This window comes from Paroedura picta, chromosome 1, assembly GCF_049243985.1.
Source record: "Paroedura picta isolate Pp20150507F chromosome 1, Ppicta_v3.0, whole genome shotgun sequence".
NCBI lineage: Eukaryota > Metazoa > Chordata > Lepidosauria > Squamata > Gekkonidae > Paroedura > Paroedura picta.
In genome coordinates this window covers 174,482,506-174,502,446 of record NC_135369.1, presented here as the reverse complement: position 1 = coordinate 174,502,446, position 19,941 = coordinate 174,482,506, and positions in this window count along the sequence as shown.

Below are 19,941 nucleotides of genomic sequence, written 5' to 3'. Positions count from 1 at the left end.
TGCTCTTCAATAAATGAAGTTTCAGTATAATGTTAACCAACTGTGAAGCAGACCCTTACAAGTAACTGAGTATTGGATGTTTACAGGGAGAGTTGTACTTTTTCCTCTGGGAAAACTTCCCAGCCTTGAAGCAATCCCTCAGGGGAATAAAGTTTCTCTCAAGGTTTCTCTTTCTTAGCCCTGATTTCCTCAGTTCTTAAATACCATACTACAGAGCCCCCCCTGAATTCATCCACTCAGCTCTCTTAAAACCTGAGCTTAGACTATTCCCCCTCTAGACACCAGAGTCTGGATGTCTTCCCCCAAAGCTTGTCCCTTATTTGTTCTCTAGAGCTGTATTTAGAACATGACTGTTCTCCACGGAATCCAGGTTTTCCCCACCAAGCTTTCCTGCTTGACCTTTTCCGCAGTTGAGAAACATTCTGTTCCAGCATTCTTAAAGTCCTGGGGAATAACAAAAGTTTTACACAAAAACCTGATGCTTAAGGAGTAGATCTGAATGTAATTCCTGTTGGCCCCGCAGTTTGTGAATTTCATAAACCATAATCCCCCCCCCTGCTTCCCTGGAAGGCAATTCGTCCTTGTCTAATGAGGAACCTCAGGATTCGCATCTGCCTTCCTCCTCCATTCCCGCATCATAGAGATGTATCAGCTCCTCCTCCTACCAGCCTCTCCTCCCACCTGACGCCCTCTCCCCTTTGTATTTTTTAAAATTTCTGAACATGATGTGCTACAATGCCAATTTGTAATAACAACAGTGCCCACTTTTAGGGAACGCTCCTATGCAGGTTTGTTTTCTTCCCAATCTTTCTCTCCTGTTAATATGAGGAAAAAAATATTCCTTCAAGAGGGAACCGATATTGCCGGTTGTAAAGGACTGCCAGGAACTAGGACTGCACATTCCTTCCCCTGCCTCCCCTACCTTCACCTCCAGCACCTAATCACACTTTCGTGATTTAAGGTACAACTGAGTGCTTAATTGTTTCCCTCATACTCCCTGCCATCAGAACTCCAAGAGATATGACCAAAGTTGTTGTTTTCCTATTTCCTAGGTAAATAGTAATATGAAATGGATAGCTGGTTCACAGAACACTGTTGCATGGCTGAGTCCTGATTTGAAATTTTGTTAGGCAAATGTTCATTTTTTTTTTAAGTTTATCTTGCGTCTCCCTATTGTTCTTAACTTTTGGGCTGTGTAATGGTGGCCAATAAGTGTGACCTTGGGCTTGCCACGGCGCTGATAAAACTGTTCTGACCAAGCAGTGATATCAGGGCTCTCTCAGCCTCACCCACCTCACAGGGTGTCTGTTGTGGGGAGAGGAAGGGAAGGCGACTGTAAGCCGCTTTGAGACTCTTTCGGTTAGAGAAAAGCGGCATATAAGAACCAACTCTTCTTCTTCTTCAGTAATATCAGGACTCTCTCAGCCTCACCTCCCTCACAGGGTGTCTGTTGTGGGGAGAGGAAAGGGAAGGCGAATGTAAGCCACTTTGAGACTCCTTTGGGTAGAGAAAAGCAGCATATCAGAACCAACTCTTCTTCTTCTTCTTCTTCTTCTTCTTCTTCTTCTTCTTCTTCTTCTTCTTTGTCTGCATGCATGCATATTGATTGAGTCAACATCAACACAAGACATTCCCCTTTGCTTGCGTGAGTCAAGTGTCACATGAATCTAGGGTTGGGTTATGTGTGTCATGATAAGTCCTGCGCAAGGGAACAAAAACCAGCCAGAGCACAAAATAATGCTTCAAGCATAGGGGCTCACAGTCTGAAGATCCACATGCTAAATTATTGTGGGTGACATTTTTAATTCCGTTACCGTACAATTGCATTATTGCACATGTGCAAGCTAAAAACCATTTTTGAGGGGGGGGGGAGAGGAGAGCTTGACAGGAGACGGCACTGCCCGCTCTTCTGAAGAAAATGCAAAATGCATGTGGCACATTCAGTCCTGAGCTGTGACAGAAGAAAGTCATAGATGCAGAATGTCAGGCACAATTTTAGATGCTAAATTTAGCACCTGATGCAGTGAAAAAAACAGACAACTCCTGAACTGCAGAAGTGGTCTTTGAGTGTCTCTCACTTGACTGATTCTCCTGAGTCTTCTTTGAGTCTGGCTCCACTCTGACTAGTCATCCCCCCCCTTTCCCCCCCACTCTCGCCCCGCCCCTTCTTAGCCTATCCATCCAATACGCTGCTCTGCCTGCCTTTAACCCTTAATGGGCCAGGATCTTCATAGAAACAAACCAACCTTGTATTTATTATCATTTTCTTTCTTCCTCATCCTCTTTTTCTGTGTTTTCTTTTATCCTTACTTCTGGATCACGTCACACACCTCTGCTCACCTCTTGCCTTGTGGTGCCCAAACTGGAACAGAGGGCGACTTCTAATCTGGCAAGATGGATTTGATTCTTTGCTCTTCCTCCACCAGCCGGGTGACCTTGGGCTCCCCACGGCACCAATAAAGCTGTTCTGACCCAGCAGTAATATCAGGGCTTTCTCAGCCTCACCTCCTTCACAGGGTGTCTGTTGTGGGGAAGGCAATTGTAAGCCGCTTTGAGACTCCTTCAGGGCAGAGTCTGCACTTACTTTCTTTATTCCATTGTCAATCCTGTTGAATTCAGATCGCTTTGAACTCAGATCTTCCTCTTTCCCCACCCCATTGAAACAAGAAAGTCTTATGCACGTGGTTAGGGTAGTTCAGAAGGGGGGTGGAGCCAAGCCCCTTTCTTTCTTTTCTTGAAGGGGGGGGAGAGGAGCCAAGCAGGGAGCCTCTTTCTTTTCTTGGAGGGGTGGGGGAGAGGATCGAAAAAGGCAGAGGAGGGAGGAAAAATCCAGGACCGACAGAAGTTGAGAGAAATTAGGGGCTTCTCCTTTAAGGCAAGCGTGTCACATGACCATGTGTAGCCTATCAGAGGTTCTCTACCACGGAGCTTTCTTTCCGAATCTGGATGTTGAGGATTAAAAGCACTCTAAGATATTGCACAATAAAGGTAGGGTCACTCCGGATCAATCCTTCTTGCTGCAGAAGGAAAATTTAAATCGCCCAAAATCGAAACGGAAATCGCATTCTGTGTAGAGGGAAGGGACTGAATCAATCTGGGGTTGGAATAAAAGCTCCATGCAGTTTACACCCTGGTAGAGAAAAGTGGCATATAAGAACCAACTCTTCTTCTTCTTCTTCTAAGCGAGATCTCACCAGAGCAAATAAAGCAGCACCATCACCTTGTGCAATCTGGACACTATACTACTTTTGATACAGCCCAAAACCCCATTTGCCTTTTTAGCCGCTGAGCCACTCTGCTGTATGCGATACTGTACGCTCTACTAAGACCCCTAGATTATTTTTGTACATACCACTGTCAAGGCAAGACTTCCCCATCCCATAATGATCCATTTGATTTTTCATATTTATCTTTATCGCCGCTTTACATTTATCACCACTGAAATTAATTTTATCCCAGTTTTCCAACCTGTCAAGACGGCAAGGCTGCTTTTTTCTTGGTTATCAGAAGATCTGTTGTAATATGCGGTCTGGGCCATATGGGGTCTGGAACCTGCATATCTGAGGGACCGCCTGTTGCCATATGCCCCCCGCAGGGCCTTGCACTCTGCGGGTACAAATTTGTTGGTCATTCCCAGCCCTCGGGAAGCACGTCTGGCCTCGACCAGGGCCAGGACCTTCTCAGTCCTGGCCCCGGCCTGTTGGAATGAGCTGCAGGCCCTGCGGAAGCTTTCAACATTCCACAGGGCCTGCAAAACAGAGCTCTTCCGCCAGGGTCTATGGTTGATGTTGGGTGGCAAGGAAGATCATGGCTCCCCCCTCAACCTCCCCCCCCCCAGAGGGATTGCTGGGGATTACTAGGGATGGGATGATGTTTTCGCCGCGTTCTTTATTGTATAGCTTTGATATTGTTGTATTTTATGGTTTTAGGTCAGAGGTTTTAATAGGAATTTTGGGGGAGTGTTTATCTGACACTGTAACCCACCACAAGCCTTCGGGGAGTGGCAGGAAATAAATCACAAGAATGAATGAATGAATGAATGAATGAATGAATGAATGAATGAATGAATGAATGAATGAATGAATGAATGAATGAATGAATGAATACATACATACATACATACATACATACATACATACATACATACATACATACATACATACATACATACATACTGGGAGATCTCCAGGTACCACCTGGAGCTTAGCAACCCTAGACTCTGTTTAAAGCCATTCCTTGTGTATTGGTGTAAAACATAACCCCTCACCACTCACTGATGTCACCTCTGGCCAGAGCAGCAAGCCATGCTGACCAGGGGGAACAGTAATTTTCCCTCCTTGAGAAAGGGACTGATTTGTGGCTTGGCTTCCACCTGCGCCTTCGCAGGCGCAAGGGTCTTCCCTTCTTGCTCCATTGCCTTTTGCCTCTGCCTTGTTGTCACAGGGCTAGGGACTTCAAGCGTCATGACAGGCCATAAGTGATCCACTCATCTGGCCAAAGACATGTAAGCAGGCTGAGGTTTACATGTATTTTAGGTTTGTGCCATTTGCAAGGACACGGTTGGTGTATGAGAATTGCAGGATTATGCAATTTCTGGTCTGAGACGAGAAAGTAAAGCTCTTGGGACATTTCTCACTGGTTAACTGATGGCAACATGCAGATTGACTGAGATGCCATCGCCCTCCCAAGCTGGTTGTGTAACTGAGCTGTGGGGTACCTCTCTGCTTTTGCACAGGTAAGAGAGAGATTCCTCATGCAGAGATTCTAAGCCAGGCATTCTCAACCAGGGTTTTTTTGTTGGCCCCGGAAGTGTTTCCTGAATGGGTAGGGGGTTAATTTTTTAATATATATTTTAAATTGATTAAACGTTTATTGGGTGATATGATCCTATATGGTCTGGGCCACGAGCTCCCAGAGGAGATCAGGGCCCTGACGGAACCTAAACAGTTCCGCAGGGCCTGCAAAAGGGAGCTCCTCCACCAGGCATTTGGTTGAGGTTGATCCAAACCACCACTTCCAGTTGGCCCCCAAGACCCCCCTCCCACTACAACTGACACTAATCTGCCTAACCCACTGGGTCCCAGTAAGAGTTGAGCTGAGGCTCTTGCAAATCCACCATTTTCTAATGTAATTTTTGTGATCATGTTAAGTTATTGTTGTTATAATGTTATTACTGTTATCACCTGTTGTTACTATATGTTATCTGTATCTTTTCCTGTTCCCTGTAAACTGTCCTGAGCCTTCAGGGAGGGCGGAATATAAATATAAATATAAATATAAATATAAATATAAATATAAATATAAATATAAATATAAATATAAATATAAATATAAATATAAATATAAATATAAATATAAATATAAATATAAATATAAATATAAATATAAATATAAATATAAATATAAATATAAATATAAATATAAATATAATAATGTTGAGCTCCCCCCTCCCAAAATGGCCAGGGGTAGGCCTGGAGGGGGTGGGAAGGTGAAGGGCACTGGGCGGGCATGTCCACAGTTCTGCTTCCCAACCATATTCTGCATGACCAAGCCACTTCTGGGGTTTCTCAAAGCCTGAGAAATGTTTCAGGGGTTTCTCAACAGTAAAAATGTTGAGAAAGGCTGAGCTAAGCCAGTAGTCAAAGGCTGATTCTGCACTTAATTTGTTTTTGTGTTGTAGATTCTGCTGAATTCAGAGTTATCTGAACCCGGGTCTTCCTCCTATTCCCCTCTCCCTGCCAAATTGAAATAGAAGTTTTCTGCACTTGATTTGGGGAAGCTCAGAGTAGAGGGGAGAGCCAAGCACAGCAGGAAGCTCTTTCTTTTCTTGAATGAGGGAGGAGGGAATCGGAGAAAGCAGTTCACAGAGAACAAGGAGAGGGAAATAAATCCAAGAGGCAAATCTCTGCTGAGAGAAGTGTGGGCTTCTGGAACACAGTCACTTTAAAACTGGATTAAAAATAAGTCTTGGGAGGGAAATCTTGCATCTGGGAACCAAGAAGTCTTTGAACTGCCTCCCTGGCCAATCAGGGAAGACTGCTTTGCTACCTCAGCGTTGCAGGAAGTTAATCCAGCAAAACACATATCTACACTATACTGGGGGCTTTAAAAGTCGGGTCTTTAAAAGCCGCTCCTGGATCTTGCAAGGGAAAGGGAGGATCACCACAGATCAGTCATGAATGTTGCAGAGGGAAACTTTAAAGTCCCCAAAGTCAAAATGGAAACCGAATACAGTGCAGAGGGGAGGGGTTCATTTGAGCTGGGAGAGGATAAAAAGCAAAGTGCAGACTTTAGTGCAGTTGGGATTCCAACTCTGGTTGGGGAAATACCTAGAGATCTGGGGGGCTCTGCTTGGGGAGGGTGAGATTTGGAGAGGCGAGGTTCCTCAGAAAGATATAATGCCACGGAGTCCATCCTCCAAAGCAGATATTTTCTCCCGGGGAATTTATCTTTGTTGTAATTGTGGGAGATCTTAATTGTAATGATGGGAGATCTTCAGGCCCCACCTGGAGGCTGGCAACCCTACTGCAGCCTGGTCAATTGTGATAGCAGGAAATCTCTGGGCCCCACATGGAGGTTAACATGATAAAAGAACAACCTGTCAGTTTGCGGAACACCAGAAGATCAGAGGAAGCTGGCAGTAAGCTATGTTCTGGCGAATGGACAAGTCTTTCCAGTGGAAGCTATGAAGAATAAAAGAAGAAATCATTGTATGAACTGTGTGTGGCCTGGAGGCTGGCAGCCATAAGGGCAGATGGAAGCTCTACATCTTCACCAGAGGGCACAGAAGAGGGGGGGGAGGGGATCCCCACATTTTTTGGGTAAAATGTATTGGAAATGGTCTGCCTGTGGTAGAAGATGTCCTGGTAGCATCCTGCTCATTTTCTTCCTTAAGTCCTTACATTCTCACAGGATGGAAACGACATTGTAAAGCAGATTGCAGAGTTAAATGTTGCAGTCTGATAGTGCCGTGACCCTAGGTGGAGACGGGAGGGCTGGGGCAGAACTGAACGGGTAAATCCAGAAACTCAGTTCCTTTCCTCCTTCCATCCAAGCTGAAATCTTGGTCTCCTTTTGTTTTCCTCCCTCGCTTAATTCATGGTCAGATTGTATCTGTGAATAATGAAATTGCCCCAGCCTGGATGGCACAGGCTGGTCTAACCTTGGAAGCTAAGCTGGGTTAACCCTGGTTAGTATTTGGATGAGAGACCACCAAGAATGCCCAGGGTTGCTATGCAGAAGCCTGTAATGGCAAACCAATTCTGAACAACTCTTGTCTTCAAAAGCCCATGGAGCTGCCATAGGTCACCTCTGACACAATGGCTACACACACACAAGCAAGCAAGGATGCCCAAGCTGTAGCTGTCCAGATGTCCATGGACTACAATTACCAAGAGACCATACCAGCAGAGGCTCATGGTAAGTATACTCCATTGACATTTGGGGAGCCCTATTTTGCCTTCCCCCCTCCCTGTAGGGTTCTGGAAGGAGTTGTGGGAAAGACTTTTAGCTTGTTGCTCAGTCTGCTGTTTCACCAATCAAGATTGTGCCGTACTGCTGTACAAGACTTTGTTCCTGCCACCCTCTGGGGCAGTGGTCCTCAGCCTTCCTAATGCTGCAACCCTTTAATACGGTTCCTCGTGTTGTGGTGACCCCCAACCATAAAATTATGCAAGTGTTCTTTCACAGAAATCAAACCAAAACTGACCCATGGCATGAAGATCCATTTTTCATGACTGTATATAAATTGGGTTTTTTTCCGGGGTTTCTCAGTTCAGTTTTGCCTCTTGTTCCACTGTGCCGATCTTGCTCTTTTCCGCTGCTCCAGACAGACGAACGCTCTATCTCAATCTACAGTGCAAAGCACTTGTGTGGATGGTGCCCCCTCCCCCCCGGCCAATCTGATTGCCCTGTGAAAGGGTCATTCGACCCCCAAAGGGGTCCTGACCCTCAGGCTGAGAACCACTGCTCTGGGGAGAGGGGGGGATGCCAGCCCCCAGGGAGGACCTGGGGATCCCGCAGAATCACAGCTCATTTCCGGACAAAAGAGATGTTCCCCTGAAATAAATGTCTTCTTTTTATACTGCCCCATCCCTGTTAGCTCAAGTTAGGTAACAAAATTTTAAAAAGATAGAAACATAGAAACAATAAAACAACAGATCCTTGATTTTTAAAACACCTCCTATTATTTGCCTCCCTGTGGGGATTGATTAGAGTTTGGAGATTGGTTCTTGTTTGTTAAATTTATATACCGCCCTCCGTGAAGGCTCAGGTTGTTGGTGGATGTCTCAGGTAGGGAGGCTGGCATCTCACGGAAGCAAAATTGCCTATGTGCAAAATGTCGCAGATCCAAGCAGATTGGCAGCTATTAACTAAGGACTTTAGAGTGAACACCAGTGAGGAGGAATTTAAAACATCCCAGAGTTTATTTATAGCTGATTTTACTCTCTGTGGTATTATTCCCCCAGAGAATCACCATATTTTTTCTGTATTTCTCAGCTGGAAGGCTTCTGGGCTGTTGGGTTGATTGGTTTCTTAATTGATCAGCCATTTCTATTATGCAATTGTAATTTTATTAGACTTTTTTTCCCTCCTGCCCAACTAATTGTACACCTAAGTGCTGGCCAGATGGTTCGTGTGAGAAAAGGCAATTTTGAAAACGCCCTTGTCCCAAGCTATTCATGGCTTTATCAGCTTTCAGTCAGTGTTATTTTATACATTTTCTTAAACATCATGAATGCGATTATTTTAAAATTCCAGGTATGCTCAATTACAAAAAAAAGACAACCACAACTGACTCATCAATTTTTGGATGAATATATCCAAAGGGGTTTTGAAAGCCTGAGCGCAAGCTCAGTTGGATGGCAAAGATTTGGTGAAGGTTTCTAGAACCATTTGTTGGCAGAGTTAAAAACTGCAAAGAGGATCAAAGCACCATACTGATTAAAGAATTTAAAAAGTTTTATTTATGAAGAGAGGCAACCATGTATAGAAGAGAAGAGAGTCATAACTATCTGTCTAACTGTTGTCTTCAGTCAATTCTTTTGTTCCGGAGGCTAGCAGGGAGGCATTTTCCAGTGGGCCAATCAGGACACCTAAGGAGATTATTTGAAAAAACATCAGGAAGTTTCTAGTCGTACTATGCTACATACACATCTTCTCTGATGCCCCCTGCAGGACACTTTTCATAGTCTGTTCAAGCATGCATATTGTAGATCTTGCATGTTCCCGCACCCCTAACCCGCTCCATCCATGACAGCCAGCCTATTTTGCAGAGATCTGCCAAACTCTGTTTAATAGACCACCAGATTGGGAGTTCTTGGCTTGCCTTGTGAGGGAGGCCAGGGCAGCCTACATGCTAAAAGAGGTCGCCTTCCGCAGTGCTGTTACCCTTTTATCCAGCATTTCCTCTTCAAAACCGCATGCAAAGGTTCCGGATTTGCAAGACACCTCATGGGGGCTGGGGCAGGATATTAAATGACTTAATAAAAGATGCCAAAGTATAAACTGAGATTTATGGAGACTATGTTATAGATCAAAAATAAGACGGGCTGGATTCCCAGGCGCGGCTGTCACTGCAGATATTAATGGCCTGATGCAACTTGAATACCCAGAGATTTTGTGTCTGTCTTCTCAGTAACTCCTGCTCAAAATTCTGCTTGTGAACAGACAAATGAACAGTCTATGCTGTCTTAATAACTTTGTCTCAACCCAGCTTATACATGCCTTCGTGACGCTCTGTACTCTTGAGTGAAAGGAGGGCTCAGCATTGCATTGGGCTGGGAGGCTGTGGGGTGAATTTACCCGCAGAGGAAATTACTACTGTGGTAGCGGCCTTAAGGGGGGGAAATTTTTGAATCAGGGATCAGCACCCTATTGTAATGAAAGACCCAAACAACATCAGCATTCAAAGCCAAAACAACAGAATCAGTAATATACTCATATACTTTAGCGAAGACATTTTTACAGGATATGATTGGGAGGGGTTAAAAAAATAAAGCTCTTCAGAATAGAGTTGCCAACTCTGGTAGGGTTGGGACTTGGGGATCCCCTGGTATTATAGCTCAACTCCAGGCGACAGAGATCAGTTCCCCTGAAGAAAAGGGCTGCTTTGAAGGGTGGACTCCAGAGCATTATACATCACAGGGGTCCCTCCCTGCTCCAAACACCACCCACTCCCAGCTCTGCCTTCAAAGTCTCCAGGTATTGTTCGACCCAGAGTTGGCAACCCTTGTTTATTATTTATTTGTTTGTTCAATTTCTTACCTGCCACTCCCAAATGGTGCGTGGCGGGTTGCAAAGTCTGCATAATAACCCCCCCAATAAAACTCCCCTTAAAACCCCAGACATAAAATACAATCCAAAAATAACAAAAGTGAAATAAGGTATGGTGGCAAAAAACCAATACAGTACTAACTCAATCCCATCTAAAGCAATGGTTCTTGACCTTCCTAATGCCGTGACCCTTTAATACAGTTCCTCATGTTGTGGTGACCCCCAACCATAAAATTATGCACATGTTCTTTCACAGAAATTAAACCGAAACCGACCAATGGCGTGAAGATCCGTTGTTCATGACTGTATATAAATTGGGTTTTTCCCCCCGGGATTTCTCAGTTCAGCTCTGCCTCTTGTCCCACCATGCCGATCTCGCTCTTTTCCACTGCTCCAGATAGACAAACGCTCTATCTCGATCTACCCTGCAAGGCTGTTGTGTGGATGGCGCCCCCCCCCTGCGGCCAAGCTGCTTGCCCTTCCACGATCCTGAAATCCTGGGGAATACCTAGATATTTGGTGGGGGGGAGTATGGAGAAGGTGAGATTGAAGGTGGGGAGGGATTGCAGCATGTGGCAATCTGCCATGGAGTCTGCCCTCCAAAGCAGCCATTTTCTCCAGGGGAACTGATCTATGTCAGCTGGAGATCAGATGTATAAGTGGGAGATCTCTAGGCCCCCACCTGGAGTTTGGCAGCCTTATTTGAGGAGATTTTCAGAGAGGAGTAAGAAGAGAAGAAGAGCTGGGGGTTTGAACCCTGCTTTTTTACTGCCCAAAGGAGTCTCAAAGCAGCTTACATTGGCCTTCCCTTTCTCTCCCCACAACAGACACCCTGTGAGGTAAGAAGAAGAAGAGTTGGTTCTTATATGCCGCTTTTCTCTACCCAAAGGAGTCTCAAAGCGGCTTACAGTCGCCTTCCCTTTCCTCTCCCCACAACAGACACCCTGTGAGGTGGGTGAGGCTGAGAGAGCCCTGATATTACTGAAGAAGAAGAGGAGTTGGTTCTTCTATGCCGCTTTTCTCTACCCAAAGGAGTCTCAAAGCGGCTTCCATTCGCCTTCCCTTTCCTCTCCCCACAACAGACACCCTGTGAGGTGGGTGAGGCTGAGAGAGCCCTGATATTACTGAAGAAGAAGAGGAGTTGGTTCTTCTATGCCGCTTTTCTCTACCCAAAGGAGTCTCAAAGCGGCTTCCATTCGCCTTCCCTTTCCTCTCCCCACAACAGACACCCTATGAGGGAGGTGAGGCTGAGAGAGCCCTGAGATTACTGAAGAAGAAGAAGGAGTTGGTTCTTATATGCCGCTTTTCTATACCTGCGGGAATCTGAAAGTGGCTTACAATCACCTTGCTTTCTTCTCCCCACTATAGAAAACCTGTGAGGCGAGTTGGGCTGAGAGACCTCTGAGAGAACAGTGACTGGCCCAAGGTCACCCAGCAGGCCTCATGAATCTCAAAGAGGCTTACAATCATCTCTCCTCCCGCTCCTCACAACAGACACCCAGTGGCGGAGGTAAGGCTGAGAGCTCTGAGACTGGGGACTGGCCCAGGTCACCCTGCAAGCTTCAGAAGTCTCAAAAACCATTTCCACACCGGAAATTTCGCTGCTCCCATGAAGAAACACGAGTCCAGGGTGGGTGAAATGCACCAGGCCAAATGCTCCCCAGTGCAGGAGCAGGAAGAGGTGGGGCTACTATGCGCCGGCTCAAACACCAGCAGGCAGACTGGTGTGAAGCATCCAGTGCAGAAACGGTCAAAGCCTGCTCTTCCTATCCCCATAACAGATACCCTGAGAGTTAGGAGAGACTGAGAGACCTCTGAGAGAGCAGTGACTGGCCCAAGGTCACCCAGCAGGTCTCATGAGTCTCAGTGGCTAACAGTCACTTTCCCTTCCCTCTCCCCATAACAGACTGTGAGGGAGGTGAGGCTGAGAGAGCTCTGTTAACTATCCCTAGGTTACCTAACTGGCTGCATGTGGAGGAGTGGGAAATCAAATCTGGTTCTCAAGATCAGAGGCCGCCACTCTTAAGCACGACACCCAGCTGGCTCTCTAAAACCCTGGCTCTCTAAAACCCTCACGGAAATTGTTGCACTCACCATGTGTATACAGAGGGGCTGGCAGGTCAAAGTGGTTCTGGGGGGAAGCCCTCCCCCCTCCAAGGAAGGGGGAGGGGAAAAAATCCCACCCAGTCAGATCCACACAGCTTGGCCAGAAGCCTCCTTCACATTGCCAGACCGGCTTGGAGCCTTCTCCCCCCACCCCAGGTGTAGCTGGCCTCCTCCTTTCCCACCCTGTGCTGGGCCAGCCAAGCACCTCCTTCCTTGTCCCATACAGCAGTGGTCCCCAACCCCCGGGCCGCGGCTCCTTCTCCCCGCCCCCCCCCCACAGCAGGAAGCGGCCGATTAGCTTGCGGCCCGGCAAGCTTCTTGCTTCGGGAGGGGGGGGGAAGTGAAGCTTGCCGGGCCGCAAGCTAATCGGCTGCTTCGGCGGCCAATTTGCTCGCGGCCTGGAGGGTGTGGGAAGAGGAAGCCGCGGCCACCGGCGTGCCAGCGGCGCAAACAAGCATGTGCGGATTTGCTGTGCATGCGCGCATGCATCCAGCAGTGGCGCAAACGCGCATGCGCGGCAGTTTTATGCATTCGCGTTTGCGCCCCGCCGGACGCATACGCGCATGCGCCGGGCTGCTTCGCATGCACGGGGGCCTGAGTCGCCCTCTCCCCCCACCCCGTGACAGCGGTCCACGGCCGCAGAAAGGTTACGGACCGCTGCCATACAGGGTGCTAGCTGCCCCTTGCTGTGGGCTGGGTGCATCCTGAGAACTAATGCCACGTTTATTACCATTTGCATGTGAAACAATAATAAACAGATGAATTATGTGAATGTGTCCATCCCCTAAATGGGAAATGTCCGCCATGTCATCTCCCTAGAATCTCGCTAAGAAAAACAAGTCATAAATAAAGTAGATAAAATTTCAGGAATAAGCTCTTCCTTAGTGCCCTGCATCAGGAGTGGTTTAAAGATTCCGGGGGCCTGTAGCACCAGAGCTCGTTTAAGGATTTGCAGGGCCCTGGCAGAGTACAATTGCAGTAGGAACAGCCAGACATGGGGTGGAGGGACCCCCCACAGTGGAAGGGGGTGTCACTCCAAGTGTCCTTAAAGAAGGAAAAGGGGAGAGGAGAGAGGGTATAACCCTGACCCATGGAGGGAAGCACTGTGTGAGGCCTCTGGAAGCATATTACATATGCTACATGGATAAGCTGGCCTTGCCCTGCATGGTGTACCAGCAGCACGTCTCAGAGAGGTTCGTGGAATTTGGCCACGTATGGCTTTCTGCTCTTACATGACTTTCTTTAAAATAGTTGACAGTATATTACCAGGGCAATATTTAACAAAACAACAAGGAAAGGATAAATCTCAACAGAATTAGATATCCCAAGGCTCGCTTAAAATGTAGGGATTTGACATCATCCCCCGAACTTTATGACACCGGCTAGCTCAACGGGCAAAAACATTGGTTGAAATTAGGCGGAGGGATTAGTTTTCCAATCAAGACACGGAGTCCATTGGGCTTTTAAAAATTATTTTTCACATCTCTCTCCCTTATTAAGACTGATGGTGCCCGCGAGAGCTGTTTCCACAATTTAATCTCTGTGTGTGTACAACTTTGTGTTGGGGATTCCAAATGATGCTCTCTTAAGCCTCTTGAGGGGAGTGATAACCAGAAAATTCTGACACGTCGTCGTTCCTCTGTGTGTAAAGACTCGGCAACTGAGAACATTTATCAGGATGCTCTCCTCTGCGCATTCTGCACAAAGCCGGAGGGAGGCATTCATTGCGAGGCTATAAGGGTCTTCCGGTTAAGGCAGCTTTATCTCCTATCTAATTGTCCTGTCAGTTCCCAAGGCTTGCAAGAACGTTTGCTAGGAGTGCTGGACAAGGTGGATCTTGATCAGAACGAACAGAGCCCTGGGTTCTCAAGCAGAATTGCAAGAGACTTACGATCTCCTACGGTATGATTTGTGGACGCATCCATGCGGCGTAGAAGGTTGTGCTGTTCTTTGGCTGCCTTTTGCAGCTGGTTCGTCTTGTCCGCACAAGACAACGCGGTGGCAAACGGCTGCCGTAGGGCAACAACAGCACAATGTCCGGTGGACGGAACCCCCATGCACCATGAATGTAATTCCGAGGACACGAGTTCATGCTTTGAAAATTTCAAAAAACATGCTTGAACCACAGTCAATAATCCGTAGATCTCTTGAGCTCAGCCTGCCCTTTGAGCACCATCATGCAGGGGTGCCAGTTTGGTGTGGTGGTTAGGAGTGCGGACTTCTAATCTGGCATGCCGGGTTTGATTCTGCGCTCCCCCACATGCAGCCAGCTGGGTGACCTTGGGCTCGCCAGGGCACTGATAAAACTGTTCTGACCGAGCAGAGATATCAGGGCTTTCTCAGCCTCACCCCCCCCCCCCACAGGGTGTCTGTTACGGGGAGAGGAAAGGGAAGGCAACTGTAAGCCACTTTGGGTAGAAGAAAAGCTGCATATAAGAACCAACTCTTCTTCTTCTTCTTCAAATAGGGAGATGCTGAGGAATCTGTCCCTTTACACGTGTTGGATAATATGCTTTCGATTCACTTTAGAAGCAGATTTTCCTGTTCCATGCAGGGAAAGCCAGCTGCAAAAGCACATCGAAAGCGCATTATCCAATGTGTGCAGAACATGGGAGACATAATACTTATGGTGGAGTTAAAGTTGGTTTCCACTGTGAACCGAATGTCCTAAAAGCAACAGTAAAATCATGGGGCCATTCTGCATGAGTTCAAAGTAGCAGGAGTGTGGCAAATTGTAATCGCCACTAATTTGCAGTTATGCACGACATCGCACACAATCTGCCACACTCCTGAAACGGATCAGCAAAAAGCGCTTCGTTGTAGCGCTTAAAGGGAAATCCTAAAAAGTGGATTCACCCTCCGAAAAGCGCTACACTCTTGCAAGCAATCTGCAACAGTTCCGAAAAAGGCCTGTGCATTCCCATTGTTGCGGTTTCAGCCAAGTCCCTCCCCCTGGCTCTCTCCTCTGATCTTCCGGCGAAGTGATCGCCATTTTTTTTTCTCGGAGCGAGCGGAGAGCAACAAACCGGCGAGCTTTCATTCACCCAGCGAGGCTTCTTCGGCTGCAGTCCCTACACAGAGCTGCTTTAAAGCTCGCCTCAAGTCACCAAGCACAACACAAGCCCCGTTTGCTAGTTCCCTTTATTTTCGGCAGAAAATTGCGCCCGTGCACGGGGGGGGGATTTTTTTTTCACTTGGGGGAGCGTGGCAACGATGAATCGCCAGCTCATATACCACCTGCCAGCTAGATGGGTCTCTCTGTTGCAACGAATCAATGTAGATTTGTTGCAACGTGTTGTTGTTTTTTTTTAAACCTGTTCTTAAAAGCAAAGGGGCTTTTTCGGAGCATGGTAACAACCACCCATTGGCTGCTCGTTTGATTGACGGCCAGGGGTGGGACAAAGCTCGGCAAATATAGCTTCCTTCCTAGCAATTTTTGCCGAGACCGGAAACCTGTGGGAAACGATTGAAACGCAACTGGATTCCACTACAAAGGCAGGTATGCATAACAACGAATTGCACTATTTAAAATTGCGTTTTTTTCTTTCCGAAACCAATTTGCCACATTGATCCTGGTGCGGAATGGGCCATGGTTAGAGCCAGCTTTCAACCTTGTCTTTTGCTACTAAAGAAGGTTTCATCAAGCTTGTCTTCTGTTACAGGGTAACTCAGTATTCCTGATGTAGTACTTATAGGTGTAGCTAAGGCTGATGCAGCTAAGAGTTTTCTGGATGCCCAGTGGCTTATGTCCCAAAGCCAAGAGCTAATCCTGTGTCTCCTCCCCCCATTGGAGCAGAAGATGCTTCAAAAGAAGCCAAGAGGTATCACCTTTGTGTCTACAGGGAACCCCTGGTCAGGTATACCTGTCCCTATCATAGGAAGATGTTTATGTTGGAATATGCAAAATCTGCAGTGTGCATGATTGAGCAGAATATAGTGTCCTGCAGGGGGCATCAGAAGAAACGTGCATTTAGCAGAGTTAGAATAGGAACTTCCTGATGATTTTCCAGTTATCTCCTGAACTGTCCTGATTGGCTCAGCAAGGGGCTTCCTGCTTGTTTAAGCCCACTTCCTTCTTGCTTGCCCCCAGAACAGCAGTTGATCAGGACGAATGAATGTAGACAAGAGCCAGATAGATAATTAGGTCTCCATCTCTCTCTTTCTATACCTGGCTGATTCTCTTCTTAAATAAAACTATATTATTCTTTAAGTGACCCGGTGCTTCGCCCTCTCTGCATATTCAAACTCTGCCAACACCTTGGCTCCCAACCTCCCCTCACTCTACAGCAGCAATTTTGTGATGGCCTCCATTCTCCAACCTCAGTATCCCCCAAATGGCCACCAGTCCAGCAACCTAGGGGATCCCTGTGTGGTTGGTCCTGATCAGGGTCACACCCAATTGTTGCTTTCGGATTTCTCTCTAACGGACTGACGCGGCTTCCTGCAGTTTCCATCTGAAAAAGACAGGCGATTTATGACACAGCTTGAAAAGCAGAGATGGCACGTGAATGGAAATGTCATTTCTGGTTGTATTATACATCGGTGTCTTGATTCTGGTTTCCCACAAATTTTGCCAACTTCGACATCAGTCAGACAATACAGATGAGCAGAGAAGCAGAAATTGGGACTACGTTTGCCAGTGTTTCAGCTATGAAACCTATTAATTAAACTGAGTCACGACTGCGGAGCTGAATTGTCTAGAAAAGCTGTTCTATCAAGTGCCATCTAAAAGTGATGCATGGTAAAAGCGCCAGGAAACCTATGACTAGTGAGAGAGAAAGAGAGAAGGTCAGTTCCCAAAAAGGAATAAGTCTGTTTTTTTTTTCATTTTTAAAAAAAAACAACCTTTTCCCCATTTTATAAGAAAAGGAAAACATTTCTGTTCTGACTAAGACTTTCATACGGTGTTAGTCAATGAGACATTTCAAATAGCTTGCATCATTTTCTGAAGTCTTTCTCGTTCACGTTTCCAAAGGGTGACAGCTATTTTATATTTCAGTAGGGTTTCCTCCCCACCCCCCTACTTCAATTTTTGACTCTGGCAATTTTATTAAGAAAATCTGTTTGAAGTCGAGAGGTTTTTCTTTTGTCTTCTTTTTCATTTTCTTTTCTTTTTTTTTAAATTAAACCTGTCAAAAATGTTAAGGTGGAAAACTCAGGATCCGAAAAGGGGACTAGAACAGGTGTTTTTTATGACGCCTCTTCGATGAACGTAAAATAAAAGCTATTTCAGTGTCTCAGGAAAGGTTCGCACGCACAGATCGAACGAGCACCTTGGTCGCACTACATGTGTTTTGACTTGTGTGTCTGTGTGTCTCTGTGTGTGTGTGAGTGAGAGATAGAGACAGGGAAGCAGCACAAACAAATTACTCCACACATCTCCTCCCTCAGACAATATGAGGCCACATCTATCAATCTTTCATAATCCAGACGAGTGCAATGTGCCACAAGCATAAAACAAGAACTGAAAGTATATGAAGAGCTGATAATTGCAGTCTACCCTCTCCAAACGCTGTATTATATTAAGGCCTATCGTATTTTGATTAAAATTTTAAAACCCAGACATTTAATGCTCTCAAACTGTCTTTCTTGCTTTTTAACCTAACCCGTGAAAGGTTAATACAGAGATCCTAACAAAATTAAAAGGTGAACTGAAATCCTGAAGTAATAATAAGTGGGTAGGTTAGGGGTGTCCTGTGAAATAGCTAGACAGGCTTGGCTCACCTGGAATTCAGCCCTGGAGTCTGATCCTGAACCAGTATTTAAGGTAGTCTGTTCTGAGTTAGGAAAAACTTGTAGACTTTAGGGGTGGAGCCTGTAGAGGGTGGGGTTTGGGGAGGGGAGGGACCAATGAAGAAGAAGAGTTGGTTTTATAGCCTGCTTTTCTCTAACCGAAGGAGTCTCAAAGAGGCTTACAATCACCTTCCCTTCCTCTCCCCACAACAGACACCCTGTGAGGTAGGGGGAGCTGAGGAAGTGCTCACAGAACTGCTCTGAGAGAACAGTTGTGCCAGGACTGTGACTAGCCCAAGGTCCGGGGAAGGGTAGAGGACAGGAAGGCCTGGAGGATCATTGTCCATGGGGTCACGATGGGTCGGACACGACTTCGCACCTAACAACAACAAGGGAATGCATAGGTGTGGCTCAGCTGCTTAAAACAGCTTAACAACACCCCTTCAAGGCTGACTTCGCCAAATTCCTTGCTGATTGCAATTCCAACATACCCCACTTCTGGACTTCCTCTGGTTGCAAAACAGTGGCCGGAAATCCTATCCTATATCCAAGGGGAAGCTCTGTAGCTTACCCAAGTATCCTGACCCCCTAGGCTGAGGACCACAGCTATACATGATGCTCAATGCTTGAGGATGCATTGACATCCCACCAAGTATCCTGCGTGTGACCAGTCCCAGGCCAAGCCATGATGCTGTTTCTAAGGTCTGTGCATTGTTTCAGAGGGCAGTTGGTGTAGCTCTGTGGTAGAACACTTGGGTCAGAGTCCTGCCGAGGTTTCTAAAGGGCTACTGGCCTTGAACGTACGTGTAATGGCATGCGTTGTTGTAATTTTCTGACAGGCAGGGGCTCTCCAGGGTATCAGGTAACAGGTCTTGCATCACCTGCCACCTGGTAGTTTTAACTGGGGGTGTTACTTGGAATGGTTACCTTGGAATGGATGAGGGGAATTGTGGGGAGCTATAGTCAATTGAATATTTATTAGTTGTATTAGCAAGACGCCAGGTAAATGCAAGATCTTTTTACCAGCATGTACAGGGCCCTTTTTCCCAGATAGAAACCCTTTAAAATAAAGGATGACAACTTATGTTTGACTCAAGGAGATTTATTGGGGAAGATATTGGGGTACACATTAAAAGCACACAAGAGCAAACGTACAAATTCCAAAGGAATAAAATGGAGGGATATGAAGGGTATTCAGAGCAGGGTCGGCAATCCCTTCACTACTCCACTCCAACCATAATGACTCAACTCTTCCGTTTCCAGCAAATGCCCCATAGCTGACCACCGATGGTGTTTGTCTAGATCAGGGGTAGTCAAACTGCGGCCCTCCAGATGTCCATGGACTACAATTCCCATGAGCCCCTGCCAGCAAATGCTGGCAGGGCCTCATGGAAATTGTAATCCATGGACATCTGGAGGGCCGCAGTTTGACTACCCCTGGTCTAGGGGGAAACTAGGGGGAAAAAGAGGGGGGGAACCAATCTAATTTTAAAAATGAATCAACTCCCACCCTTCCAGGGCCGTCAAGAAACCCCAGGGCTTCACAAAACCCTGGTTGAAAAAACCTGCCCCATTGCATTAATTCTGTCCAAAACTAGGCGCCAGGAGTCTGACACTTTTTTCAAAGCTCCGCCATACATGAAAATAAGTACATTTCTGAGCCCACAATTTCCATCAGCTGTCTGAGCCCTTTGGGGGGAAAAAAGTGTTTAAGTCTGTGTGATGTTAGATATCATCAGCTAATGACTTTGAATGACAATTCTCTCAGAGTCAAACTAATAAGATTTAAAAGGGTGAGTAAACCAAATGTGTTTCTACCGATAGAGC